The sequence below is a fragment of the Malus domestica genome, chromosome 15 (assembly GCF_042453785.1).
Source record: "Malus domestica chromosome 15, GDT2T_hap1".
Taxonomy (NCBI): domain Eukaryota; kingdom Viridiplantae; phylum Streptophyta; class Magnoliopsida; order Rosales; family Rosaceae; genus Malus; species Malus domestica.
Window position 1 is genome coordinate 39,819,554 of NC_091675.1, and position 15,241 is coordinate 39,834,794.

Consider the following 15,241-nt stretch of genomic DNA (forward strand, 5'->3'; position numbering starts at 1 on the left):
AAACTAAAAACTCAAAACAGCAACTAAAAGGCTCAAAACTGCCTTAAAACCACTTTCTGGGCAGTTTTGAGTACCTACAACTAGTTTGGACGAATTTGGACTATAACTTGACTCAAAACACTTAAAAACACAACTAAATGGATTTCTAACTAATCTAACACTTTAAAATAAATGGGGGAATGATTTTGACGAAATTAAAACTTTAAAACTCAGACTGTAAAAACAAATGTAAAGCAGCACAGATTGTGATTAAATAGAATGGTGAGAAGCTAGTTAGAGGGTTCCTTATCCACACATGAACATATGCATACAACTCGATCTCCAATTACTCTTTCAACAAACCATGAATGACAATGCCCCAAATTAACTAGATTGCACCAATTAATTCTCAGATTTCCCTAGATTCATTGAATTGAATGGAATACGCATTACAACCAAATTATTCTTATCAAGGACCCTAACTATGGAATACGCATGATAGAGACACATATCAAAGATCATTAAGTTCAATGGACATCATAAGCATTGACGAGGCATTCATAACTATGGGATACGCATGTTATTCTTGCCTAGGATTTACTTAACGCAATCGTGACTAGCGACTTTCACTACTTATGAATATAAGTTAATAACGATTAGGTGAAATTCCCTTATATCCTAGCATCAAGTTTAGGCATGCATATTAAGTGTCGACCCTCAACCCACATACATAAACAAGTTATCAATCAAATAGATAAGTAAATCACATTCACAATTTCTGAAATCATAATTGGAAGAAATCAAATCATATAAAACATATGTCCATGGCTTCAAATTCACCTCTAACTAAAAGGAAATTAGTTCCACATGTCTAACATAATTGAACAACAATTTAAATTAAACATGAAAACAGAAACAAAGAAAGAAAGAACTCCAAACACTCTACTAATGGCAGATTGCATGTGCAAGGTGTCTTCCTCCTTTGGAATGCACGGCACTACTTCTTCCTCCTCCAATGGTGGCTGCACAAGGTGGTGATGGTGGTGGGAAGGCACGGCAAGGCTTGGGGATGGTGTATGGGTGTTGTGTGGAAGGTGTGGAGATGAAGAATGGTGGTAGAAATCGGCTGGAATGAAGGAAAGGTGCGGCAAGATGGGAAATAGGGCTTTGGACGAATTTCTGAATATGGAGAGGGTGGTGTTCGGCCAAGGGAGGTAAAACACATATATATAGGCAGCCAAACCCTAAAGAAATCAGGTTAGACAAATGGGCTAGGGTTTAGGTGCGGCTAGGGTTAGGAAATCCACCAAAAACTAGGGTTTCTAGAACATTAGGTGCGGCATGGGCTTAGGGTAAGTAATCAGATTTTTTTCATGTGAACAAGGCCTAGATGCGGCTGATTAAGTGGGCTAGGGTTAGGGTTAGGTGCGGCATAGGTCCAAGAGGCAAAGATGGGTCATCCAAAAGCCCAAAGCCGAGAATAGAAACTCTCGAAATTGGAAACCTCCAAGAATAGAAACTTCCAACTTTAGAAACTTTGGTTTCCAATTCCGAATTCTTAGTTCATCACTTTCATTTCTTCATTCTTAAGCTTCTTTGACCTTCAAACTCGTCCATTCCTCATGCTCCATTTGCATACACCACATTCCAGCTCACTTTTTGCACCAAAAGCTCCAAATTGCATCATTTCGTGTAATATGTCCTTTAACCCTGAAAACACATGAAAGTAGCTTAAAAAATTTTAAATCGGCTGATTCCTCTGGTGACAACAATTAACATTCCTGTTTCCACCAGGATGCAAATTCATACCCAAAACCAGGTAGTCGTCTCGACCCCCTGTCAGAAGGAAGATTCCTTTGACTTGCATAATCTGAAACATCTTTTCCAAATGGTTAAACCGTTACTTCGCTCCCTCAGGTTCATCATTTCTCTTAGGTGATTCAAGTTCAACTCATTACCCATCTTAAAATGTCCATTTTGATAATATACTAAATCACCATAATAATAGTTTCCCCCTAAACCGCTAAATCAGGGAGACTAAGTTCCTCTAACTACGTGGTTTGCTACGAGGCGGTGTAGTTCTGACAGAATTCACTAGAACTTCTCAAAATGTCCAAGATTGCAACCATGCTCTGATACCAACTGACACACCCCGTCCCGAAGGAGGGCATGCTGGCCGTCACGTGAGAGTGACGTAACCATTTGCACAGTACGGAAGCTTTAAGATACAATTTAAATTGATACACCCGAAGGTGAGTCCTAATTTTGTCCAATCTGTCAGAACACCGTCGAATTCCTCGTAGTCACCACACCTTTGTGATTCCTGAACCTGGAGGGGCGCAAAACCAAAATTGAGTGGGTCAGTAAAACAATTCTTTTCCAAATCCAAACATTTCTCAAAACGTTGTAACCCCTCTCCGTAAAACCTGTATACTTTCCCAGAAATGTAAAATATAAATATACATATATATTCTCAAAACTTCATTTTTTTACTATCTCAACATTATCTCTTTATCAATCATGCCATGCCATGTCATCTCAACATTTCTCATATTAATTATGCCATGCCACATCATCTCAACAGTAATAAGGTATGAATGCATCAACATAATCATATCAGGTGCAAGAAAGTAATCAACCGTAGGCCCTCTAATAGCCCTATACGGTTGAACCTAGAGCTCAAAATCTATCATTATCACTCTACCGGAGTCACCTCTGTGACCCGTCCGGCCTTCTGCACACAAGTTACGCTCTAGTGCTTCTTATAAATCATCTGTGAACATAATCTAAGGTCACCCACCAGTCGGAATCTCACTAACACTCTCGCGACTGGTCTGTCGTACCCACTCCGCGTGGACTGTACGACTAGCATCTACTTGGATCCAAGGCGAGCGTGCGATGCGGTGAATACTATAAGCACTAAACCATGGTGCAGGATTTGAGCTCAATATATATCATCATCATCATAACAGTAATTAAATACTCATCTGTGCGTCCACCGCACCATTTCATACATATGCATCATAAATCAATTCTTACCTGTGCGTCCACCGCACCAATTCATACATATGCATCATATATTAATTCATGCATGGCATTTCAACTCACATTTCTATATACTTTTCATATCAATTCTATGCATGGTATTTCACTTCCCGTTTTTCCACATAACTCATATGCATTTCATTTTAAACATAATTTCATGCATTTTCAATTTCTGGGAAAACGTTAAGTATATATATATATACGGAAAACAAAACTGCCCACTCACCTGGAGTTCGCCCTACAACTCCCTAGCACAATACGCCAAGGCGTCATGACGATCGGCGCCTAAAACAATAATCAATTCCAACCTCAGAATTCATATCGATAGAATATATAACTTATATAAAATACGTCACTACGTAGATTGATCCGGAAGATCCACCCCTCAGATTTTAAATCCATAACTTCCAGAGGTCCACATTATACCTCTAGGACAACATCCTAAAATTTCATTACCATCCAACGGTCGGATCTCCGTCAATTTCCAAAACTAAGTGACGGTTAACATTTTATATTATGGACTTACAATTCCAATTCCGGAAGATCCGTAACTCGGATTCCCAATCCGTAAGTTCCAATAATCCTCAAATATTACGTATTACAACGTATCAAAGTTTGGTGACGATCCAACGGTCGGATCATCAATTCACATTTTCACCTAAATGTGAAAACTATAAAACGTTATTTGAACACCTAACCAACAATCTTCAATAACTTTCTCATACGGTGTTCAATTTAGGTATATGAATATACCACAGTGATCTACTTGACGTCACGGACGTCGACATATTTTTAAAATAATTTTATTTTTATTTTTTATTTTTACTGTAGCACCTTCTTCTTCCTTGGGTCGCCGGACTGGTTTTTCCGGCGGCCGTTTTCTGGGCAGTTTTTCAAATTGCCATAACTTTGTCATTTCTCAACGAAATCAAGTGATTCAAAAACGAAAGTTGTAGCCCTTGAAGAGACAAAGAGAATGGTACCTTTCCCAACACCTAGTTCGCCGTAGTTTGGCCGAAAACTGCCTCGAAAGCCTCGGAGGTCGCCGGAAACTGGGTATTTTTCAAATGAGTATAACTTCTTCAATACTCAACAAAATTGAGTGAAACAAAAAGGAAAGTTGTAGTACTTGACGAGACGAAGAGATTGATACCTACCTCGACGCCTAACTCGCCGGGGATTCGCCGGAAAATGCCTCGAAATCTCCGGCCAAACTTTGAACTTATCGATCTCCGTGTTCTTACGTCCAAAAACTTCCAACGAAGCACTCCGAGCTTCCTTGGAACCTCACTAAGCTCACTGTGAGCTTGGATTGTCCTAAAACAAAGTCAATTCGAAGATCATGAACAGTGCACTTTCACGGGGAGTTTAGAATCTAGGTTTTCCGAAGTAAAACTTACCTGAAATTGGTATCTACGTGATCGTGGAGTCTCCAGGAGTTCGATGGTGGTCTTAACTCCGTCGTTGGTGGAAGTTTAAGGTTGTTTTGTGGTTGGTTTGTTCGAACGGAGAAGAAGAGTGACAGAGAGAGAGAGATTCGTGAGGGAGGAGAGAGAGAGACAGTATGCAGAAAATAGGGAGAGGATTGAGGGGTGTGGGGATCCCACGTGTCCAACTCAATCCAAATTGTTAAATTTTCGCCCCTTAGTCCCGTTTAAGGGCATTTTCGTCTTTTCATGTCCTCGGAATTAAAATTCCGGGACGGGCTGTGACAATCTTCCCTCCTTATAGAATTTCGTCCCCGAAATTCCAGCAACCAACTAAATCAACCATACTCCAACAATAGCTTCGGGTAAATCTTTCTCATCCGATTCTCTTTCTCCCACATACTTTTCTACTGAATGATTTCCTTCACAAAGCTTTTACTACTTACTCTGTCTTAATTCTCAGGACCTTCTTTTTCCAATCCAAAGTCGTCCTTGATTCCTTATCAAGTCGAATCCAATTTAATTCTCAATAGTTACACCAGAATCTCATGTGACGAATCTGCCACCTAGTGACAACGCATCGAATCATAAAATATGTTTTGCACCTTAACCAATTCTGAGGGCATCACAAGCTTGTAAGCAACTTCACCAACTTTTCGATAATCACTTAAGTCCGATTAACTTAGGATTTAACTTACCTTCTTTCTCTACCTTGGTTAATTCTTAAATTTCTTCGTCAAGCATTTAAGTTTCAAGTTCGACCTTACCAAACAGGCCTAACTTGAAATTTAACAAGTATAACTTCTTCTCGATCTTCCATTCTTAATTTTTCTTCCGTTGGTTTTCAATCCACAAGATGATACTCTTGGCAAACGTGCCAGACATTAATCTTACTGTAGTCTTCTCACCAAGTGCTTCAGTTAGAACAAACTTTACGATCACCCTGATCGTACAATCATGTTCATTAAGCAATACAATTCACTTTCGCTGCCTCATATCAAAATCCTTCCAAGTAATGGATATTGAAGACTTTTGGGATTCGTAAAAATCTTGCATTCTTACCAAATATAATGCCTTCATAACTTCACAGCAAGAATGGTAATCATGATTTCTAAGTCACCCGTAGGGTAATTCATCTTATGAGATTCCATTTATCGTGAAACGTATGCAATCACCCTAACATTTGCATCAACATGCATCCAATACCATTCAAGAAACATCACTAAAAATTTATGATTACCACTATTCTCTGGGAATACCAAAATACGTGCATGAGTGAGGAAATACTTCAGTTGTTGAATCCTTTGCTCACAATTTCCTTCCCACTCATACATAACCTCTTTTCTCAACAGTCTCGTCAATGACAAAGCAATGACTGAAAAATCTTTCACAACCATCCAAGATAGCCTGGTAAGCTAAGAAATTCTGAATCTCAATTACAGCTCGTGGTTGTTCCAATTTCTCAATTTCTGCTATCTTTTAAGGATTCACTTGAATACCTTAAGAATATATAACAAATCTCAGAATGCCACCTGATTCGTCTAACTTTAGCATTTGCTACTTAGCATACAACCAACGTTCTCTCAATCTTTGGTTCACCGACTTAATACGTTTACATGCTCTGCTCTGGCTCAGAATATGCCAGAATATCTTCAATAAAAATGATATCAATCTATCAAGGCATTATTGGAATACTTCATCCATCAACTCATAAAACAGCATGAGTATCCACATAGCATCACCAAACTTCATAAGGACCATAACAAGTCCAGAAAACCATCTTATGATCAACGTCACTTATAATATTCAATTGGTAGTAACCAGATCTCAATTCAATCTTTGAATCTTCGCAATTACTTCTGAGCTGGTTAAATAAACATCAGTACATTACCATGGATAACGGTTCTTAATCGTTACCCGACTCCATTGTCTATAATCAATGAACAATCTCTAAGTCCATTTTCTTCCTCACCAACAAACTGGGGCTCCTAAAAAATGTTGTACTAGGTTGAATGAAACTTTTATCAACCAATTCTTTCAACTGAATTTCCAATTCCCTTAACTCATCCTGAACCAATCTTTAACATAGATTTATACCTGGCAACAAATCAATAGTGAACCTCATATCTCTGCCTGAAGGCAATCCAGGTATACTTTCAGGGAAGACATCAAGAAAAGTCTAACCCCTTTTTGACATTATTCACACTACTCCAAACAACATCATTTAGCACCACACGAGCTAATATTTTTGACAGCCTTTCGAAAACAATCTCTTTACTCTCACAGCATAAATAACGGCCTGACTCAATCCACTTTGCATACTTACAAAAGTAATCTCTGGTCATCCAGATCGATGGAAAGTACTGGTTTCCCTTAACATTCCGTCTTGTCACAATTATAACCAACCAATCTAATGGAAATAATTTAACCGACACAATACATACTCTATTACTACTAAGCATTCTGAATAAGTACAATACTAACATAAAATAATCTACCGGTTTGCTTGCTTAACGAATCCACGAATGAGTTATTAATATTACGGTCTGCAGCCCGCAATACTGATAAATCATCGTTGTCTCGATAAGTAGGCAACCACTCTCAAAGATATAACATTACTATTTTGTTACTCAATGCAAAATACATACACTCGTCTCAACTACATTTATTTACTACTCTCTAGGTAATAACATACATAATAAGAAATATATCAGCCGAAGTCAACTAGAATGACCAATACGGCTGATTCAACTCTTATCTCAATAATACGTCGGCCGGATCCACTCCGCGTGGTCGGTACGGCCGAGCCTATAACTCACCAATTTCTCATGTGTCAATCGAATCCACTTCTCATGGTCTGTACGGCTGAACATATAACTCATCAAATCTCTCTGTACTCACGGTCAATCCGACCAAACTACTAAATCCATAACTCTGCTGAATCAACACTATGATGTCATAGAAAACTGTTGGGTACAACTGATTCTAGGGACGATTCACAATTCTGTGGCCCCTCTGTTCACATAAACACATTCATTAATTTCACACTTCCCAAAGTGTTAATTTTGTACCTGCTGCACAAAGTACATTTCCTTTACTCGAGACACCTTGTCTCAAATATCTGGGATTACCAGTATATCCATCACTTTTACTCTGACCAGCGAAATTAAAACCTCTGCTGGAAGAATTAACTCTAGCTTCACTTCTTTTGAAGCTCTGAATCTTTCTATATCCTTGATATGACGAATCATTAACTTTATCGTCTTCTTTTAATTCCCAATCTTTTCTTATTCTTCTTTACTCTAGCTGATCATATTCTCAGAGTCCTCAAGGCTCAACAACATCTTGTATACTCTTGGTAAGAAATACAATGGATAGTGGTCACCCAAATTACCACTTCCCTTTTTGCCACCCAGCTTAAAACAACATAACACCTCCACCAAATTAACAACAATATCTGGATGGAACGAGGCAAGTCTGAAAACTTTCTATAATATCCCTCGATCATCACCTTCCTTGTCTCATATTTGTAAACTCTTGTTTACTACCATCAATAAATGCCGGAGGGATAAACTTTTCCTTAAAAAATTTTAAATCGGCTGATTCCTCTGGTGACAACAATTAACATTCCTGTTTCCACCAGGATGCAAATTCATACCCAAAACCAGGTAGTCGTCTCGACCCCCTGTCAGAAGGAAGATTCCTTTGACTTGCATAATCTGAAACATCTTTTCCAAATGGTTAAACCGTTACTTCGCTCCCTCAGGTTCATCATTTCTCTTAGGTGATTCAAGTTCAACTCATTACCCATCTTAAAATGTCCATTTTGATAATATACTGAATCACCATAATAATAGTTTCCCCCTAAACCGCTAAATCAGGGAGACTAAGTTCCTCTAACTACGTGGTTTGCTACGAGGCGGTGTAGTTCTGACAGAATTCACTAGAACTTCTCAAAATGTCCAAGATTGCAACCATGCTCTGATACCAACTGACACACCCCGTCCCGAAGGAGGGCATGCTGGCCGTCACGTGAGAGTGACGTAACCATTTGCACAGTACGGAAGCTTTAAGATACAATTTAAATTGATACACCCGAAGGTGAGTCCTAATTTTGTCCAATCTGTCAGAACACCGTCGAATTCCTCGTAGTCACCACACCTTTGTGATTCCTGAACCTGGAGGGGCGCAAAACCAAAATTGAGTGGGTCAGTAAAACAATTCTTTTCCAAATCCAAACATTTCTCAAAACGTTGTAACCCCTCTCCGTAAAACCTGTATACTTTCCCAGAAATGTAAAATATAAATATACATATATATTCTCAAAACTTCATTTTTTTACTATCTCAACATTATCTCTTTATCAATCATGCCATGCCATGTCATCTCAACATTTCTCATATTAATTATGCCATGCCACATCATCTCAACAGTAATAAGGTATGAATGCATCAACATAATCATATCAGGTGCAAGAAAGTAATCAACCGTAGGCCCTCTAATAGCCCTATACGGTTGAACCTAGAGCTCAAAATCTATCATTATCACTCTACCGGAGTCACCTCTGTGACCCGTCCGGCCTTCTGCACACAAGTTACGCTCTAGTGCTTCTTATAAATCATCTGTGAACATAATCTAAGGTCACCCACCAGTCGGAATCTCACTAACACTCTCGCGACTGGTCTGTCGTACCCACTCCGCGTGGACTGTACGACTAGCATCTACTTGGATCCAAGGCGAGCGTGCGATGCGGTGAATACTATAAGCACTAAACCATGGTGCAGGATTTGAGCTCAATATATATCATCATCATCATAACAGTAATTAAATACTCATCTGTGCGTCCACCGCACCATTTCATACATATGCATCATAAATCAATTCTTACCTGTGCGTCCACCGCACCAATTCATACATATGCATCATATATTAATTCATGCATGGCATTTCAACTCACATTTCTATATACTTTTCATATCAATTCTATGCATGGTATTTCACTTCCCGTTTTTCCACATAACTCATATGCATTTCATTTTAAACATAATTTCATGCATTTTCAATTTCTGGGAAAACGTTAAGTATATATATATATACGGAAAACAAAACTGCCCACTCACCTGGAGTTCGCCCTACAACTCCCTAGCACAATACGCCAAGGCGTCATGACGATCGGCGCCTAAAACAATAATCAATTCCAACCTCAGAATTCATATCGATAGAATATATAACTTATATAAAATACGTCACTACGTAGATTGATCCGGAAGATCCACCCCTCAGATTTTAAATCCATAACTTCCAGAGGTCCACATTATACCTCTAGGACAACATCCTAAAATTTCATTACCATCCAACGGTCGGATCTCCGTCAATTTCCAAAACTAAGTGACGGTTAACATTTTATATTATGGACTTACAATTCCAATTCCGGAAGATCCGTAACTCGGATTCCCAATCCGTAAGTTCCAATAATCCTCAAATATTACGTATTACAACGTATCAAAGTTTGGTGACGATCCAACGGTCGGATCATCAATTCACATTTTCACCTAAATGTGAAAACTATAAAACGTTATTTGAACACCTAACCAACAATCTTCAATAACTTTCTCATACGGTGTTCAATTTAGGTATATGAATATACCACAGTGATCTACTTGACGTCACGGACGTCGACATATTTTTAAAATAATTTTATTTTTATTTTTTATTTTTACTGTAGCACCTTCTTCTTCCTTGGGTCGCCGGACTGGTTTTTCCGGCGGCCGTTTTCTGGGCAGTTTTTCAAATTGCCATAACTTTGTCATTTCTCAACGAAATCAAGTGATTCAAAAACGAAAGTTGTAGCCCTTGAAGAGACAAAGAGAATGGTACCTTTCCCAACACCTAGTTCGCCGTAGTTTGGCCGAAAACTGCCTCGAAAGCCTCGGAGGTCGCCGGAAACTGGGTATTTTTCAAATGAGTATAACTTCTTCAATACTCAACAAAATTGAGTGAAACAAAAAGGAAAGTTGTAGTACTTGACGAGACGAAGAGATTGATACCTACCTCGATGCCTAACTCGCCGGGGATTCGCCGGAAAATGCCTCGAAAGCTCCGGCCAAACTTTGAACTTATCGATCTCCGTGTTCTTACGTCCAAAAACTTCCAACGAAGCACTCCGAGCTTCCTTGGAACCTCACTAAGCTCACTGTGAGCTTGGATTGTCCTAAAACAAAGTCAATTCGAAGATCATGAACAGTGCACTTTCACGGGGAGTTTAGAATCTAGGTTTTCCGAAGTAAAACTTACCTGAAATTGGTGTCTACGTGATCGTGGAGTCTCCAGGAGTTCGATGGTGGTCTTAACTCCGTCGTTGGTGGAAGTTTAAGGTTGTTTTGTGGTTGGTTTGTTCGAACGGAGAAGAAGAGTGACAGAGAGAGAGAGATTCGTGAGGGAGGAGAGAGAGAGACAGTATGCAGAAAATAGGGAGAGGATTGAGGGGTGTGGGGATCCCACGTGTCCAACTCAATCCAAATTGTTAAATTTTCGCCCCTTAGTCCCGTTTAAGGGCATTTTCGTCTTTTCATGTCCTCGGAATTAAAATTCCGGGACGGGCTGTGACAAAATATCCCTGCCGTGGCTTCCTCCTCCTCTTCTTGTACGTTTTCTTCAAGGTCAGATTCGGAATTGGGTGGAGGGTGTTCTTGCTGATTTCTAGCTCTTCTCAACTTTCTCTCAACATCGTCGTCAAAATCCAAGATGTTCGCACGAATCGGTTGAGAGCTTCTAGTCATACATTAGTACCTAAGAACAAGAAACAAAATTAGGTCAGAAACTTTAAACAAAGTCAGAAACAAAGTGAAATAAAAGAAACAAAAACAATCCAAGGGATTAGCAAAATTGCTAATCCCCGGCAACGGCGCCAAAAATTTGATGTGAAAATTAACTTGGCACACAAATTAAACCCTCTTTTTTGTCAAATTGTAGCAAAGATGTAAGTAGGGATCGTTCTAGACCGGGGATTAGGAGGGATTGCTAAATGATAGGAGCATATTTATGCACCTTAGTTAGCTAGTTCTTATGCATTTATGTTGTGTTTTCTTAGTTAAAGTAGTCTTTTAAGCTATTTTCATGTGTTTTCAGGTTTTAGAGACAAAGTGAGCAAAAGGATGCAATTTGGAGCATTTTGGAGCAAAATTGGGCTAGAATGGAGTTCATGCACATGAAACACAAGGGATGGACGAATTTGAAGGATTGATGAAGCTAGGAATGTGTTTTGAAGTTGAAGAATTGAAGATACAAAGATTCCTAATTGAAGTGGGAAAGTGCTTAATTGAAGATGAAATCCTAGTTGAAGATGGATTCCTAGTTGAAGTTGGATTCCTAGAAGATTGAAGTTTCCTACTCAAACAAGGTTTCCTACTTGAAGAAGGGAAGTTGAAGCCAAAGAATCTGCTCAGGTGAAGAAACCTTATCCAAAACATTATCCAAACCCTATCCTATCCAATCCTATCTTATCTTATCCTACCCTAATCCTATCCTAATTTAATTCCAGCTGCATGGGGGATTTATTTTCAGATTAGGACACATTAAAATTGGTTTCTAGAAGACCTTATCCCTTGTCCTACAAAAGTGACGCCCCAAACCTTTCTAGAACTTCTAGAAACCTGATTATTCCTTTCCCCCTTGGTTTCTAAAAGCCTTAGCCTTTTCCTTCAAGGATTGTGTGTTATTATCCTATACAAATTAGGCTTTTAAATCCTTTTCCTTTGCTACATAGGGGCTGCGAATTTCAGCCTATAAATACCATCCCTTGCTGCACCATTTAGTTACCATCCTCTACCATATTTTCACTACACCATTCACCCAAATATACCTCTTGTGCCGTGAGTTTGCAAAGGAGAAGAAGGAAGAACTCTTGGAGCCGTGCATGCCATTCAAGGAGCTTGGATTGTGGAGCGTTTCTAGGTGTTTTCTATCTTTGTTTTAATGTTTAAATTTATTTATATTTGTTTATTTGCGAGTATGAGGAACTAAACCCCCTTGGCTAGGGGGGGATTCGAAACCATGTTTATGCTTGCTATATGATTTGATTACTTCTAATTGCGTTTCATAAGTTGTGAGTTCAATTTGCTTATCTATGTGAATTAAAACTTATTCTTGTATGTTGATTGAGGGTCGACACTTAGTTTGCATGCATGAATTTGATGCTAGGTTGTTGATCACTTATCTATGGGAATTTCACCTAATCGTTATGAACTTATATTCACAAGTAGTAAAGGTTGTTGATCACAATCGTGTTAAGTAAATTCTTGGCATAAGTTTCATGCAATCATAGTAACAAGTGCTTCGTCAATGCTTATGGTTTTCATAGAACTTAATGATTCTTGCTTGTATCTCTATTATGCAATCATGTAGGGGACTTGTGGGAAATGCTTTGGGTTGTCGTATGCAATTCATCCAATTCAATAACTTAAGGAAAATCTGAGGGTTAATTTAAGCGGACCTAATTAACTTGGGGCGTTGAGAATTCATGGTTTATTGAAAAGCAATTGGAAATCGTTTTATATGCAAGTGTGACATGTGTGGAGATGAACCCCTTAGCTAGCCTTCCATCCATTCAAATCATCCAAATTCGTTTTAAAATCTGTTTTAGTTTACAAAGTTTTGTTTTTAAATTCGTCCAAAATCAATCCCCCTTTTCTTTGTTGAGTCATACTAGTTAGAAATCAATTTAGTTTGTGTTTTTAAGTGTCTTGAGTCAAGTTATAATCAATTTTCGTCCAAATTCTTCCTGAGTGTCAGAAACTGCCCAGAAAGTGTTTTAAGGCAGTTTTGAGTGTTTGTTTGCTGTTTTGAGTCTTTTTGTTTGTTTTGGTGTTTTAAAGTTTAGTTTTGCATTCTTTGAGTCTAGTTTAGTGTTTTAAACTTGTTTTTACGTATTTGAGTCAGTTTTCAAGTGATTTAGCAATCCCTCCTAATCCCCGGTCTAGAACGATCCCTACTTACATACTTACTACAATCGATAAAAAGAGGGTTAATTTGTGTGTCAACATAATTTTCACATCACTAAACGCTTGGAAACTGACTTAAACACTCAAAAACAAAGTTAAAAACACTAAACTAGACTCAAAGAATGCAAAACTAAAAGTTAAAACACTTAAACAAACCTAAAACTCAAAACAGCAACTAGAAGGCTCAAAACTACCTAAAAACCACTTTCTGGGCAGTTTTGAGCACCTACACTAATTTGGACGAAATTTGATGAAAACTTGAATCAAAACACTTAGAAACACAAATCAAAACACTTTCTAACTAATCTAAGACTCTAAAATAAAGGGGGATTTTGTTTTGACGAAAATTAAAATAAAGAAAACAGATTGGAAATAGGGCAGATTGTAAAAACGATTTTGGTGAAATAGATGGGTAAAAGGCTAGTTAGGAGGTTCTTCTCCACACATGTCACACTTGCAAACAAAACGATTTTCAGTTGTTCTTCCGATAAACTATGAATACTCAACGCCCCAAGTTAACCGTGAATTGCACTAATTAACCCTCAGTTTTTCCACAAGTTATTAAGTTGGATGATTGCATACGACAACCCAAAACATTCCCTACAAGTTCTCTACATGAATTGCATAATAGAGATACAAGCAAGAATCATTACGTTCTATGAAAAACATAAGCATTGACGAAGCATTTGTTACTATGTATTGCATGAAACTTATGCTAAGAATTCATTCAACGCGATCGTTTTCAAGCGATCTTCACTACTTGTGATTATAAGATTGTAACTATTAGGTGAAACTCCCTCATAATCTAGCATCATATTCATGCATGAAAACTAAGCGTGCACTCTCAATCAACATACACAAACAAGTTATCAATCAAATAGATGAACGAATTGAATCCATAACTTATGAAATAACAACTGAATGTAATCGAATCAAATTGCAAGCATGTACATGGTTTCGAATCACCCCCCAACTAAGGGGGTTTAGTTCCTCATACTCACAACACAAAGTTTATTGAATTGAAACATCGAAGACATAAGAAAGATTACACCTAAAATGCCAAAGAATTCCACTTTGAATTCTGCACAGCAAGCTCCTCTTTCTTCTTCTCCTTGCTGCGGCAGAGAGGGTTTAGGGGATTTTTGGGTAGTTTTGGATGATTTTGGACGAGGGAGAATGGTGGAAAAATGTCTAGGATGGGTGTAGGGCACAGCTAGGAAGGTTTGGGGTCAGAAAATATGGAGTTGGGTGAAGGTTGGGCTCGGCAAAGGTGAGGGACAGGTTCTGGCGTGAATGGAGTTTTCTGGATGTGTTTTTGGGTTTTGAAAGGTAGATAGGATAGTATGGTGGTGCGGCAAGGTGTGGGAATGGTTTATGGAGGTGGAGAATGGTGTATGGATGTGTGGAATGGTGCTGGAATGGATGGAAGCTGGGGCAAAAGGTGGGAAAAGTTGCTGGAATGGGTGGTGGCTGCGGCAAGGAGAGGATTAGGGTGATGGTGATTTTCTGATTTGTGTAGAGGGAATGATGATGTGCGGCTAAGGTTTAGAAATATATATATAGGCATTTAAAAACCCTAGCAAATCAGATTAGGGCCTCTAAAACACAAATCCATCAGAAATTAGGTTGAAACAATTAGACATTTAGTGGGAAAAAGGGCCTAGGGTGCGGCTGGTATGTGGGCTAAGGTTAGGGTTTCTAGAAACCCTAACAAGGCAAGGCAAAGTGATTCTAGATGGCCCAGGTGCGGCATAGGATGAAGGTCCATAAGGAATTTGGGTTTAGGTCATC

At 38.7% G+C, this 15,241-nt stretch overlaps 1 long non-coding RNA gene across 3 annotated transcripts in view; it reads right to left on the reverse strand.

The window, feature by feature from the left end:
• LOC139192162 (uncharacterized) overlaps positions 1–10,963 on the reverse strand; it is a 51,184-nt gene extending 40,221 nt beyond the window's left edge. Inside the window, exons 1-6 of one of the 3 annotated variants that reach the window (XR_011576083.1) lie at positions 10,746–10,963; positions 10,503–10,662; positions 10,329–10,397; positions 9,572–9,630; positions 3,251–3,309; positions 2,056–2,308 (exon numbers count right to left, since the gene is read on the reverse strand). This is a non-coding gene — a long non-coding RNA (uncharacterized lncRNA). Of the gene's footprint in view, positions 1–2,055; positions 2,309–3,250; positions 3,310–8,410; positions 8,630–9,571; positions 9,631–10,328; positions 10,398–10,502; positions 10,663–10,745 lie in introns of those variants that run through there. The other 2 variants (XR_011576082.1, XR_011576084.1) reach the window with 2 other exon arrangements.
• Between the last annotated feature and the right edge of the window lie 4,278 nt (positions 10,964–15,241).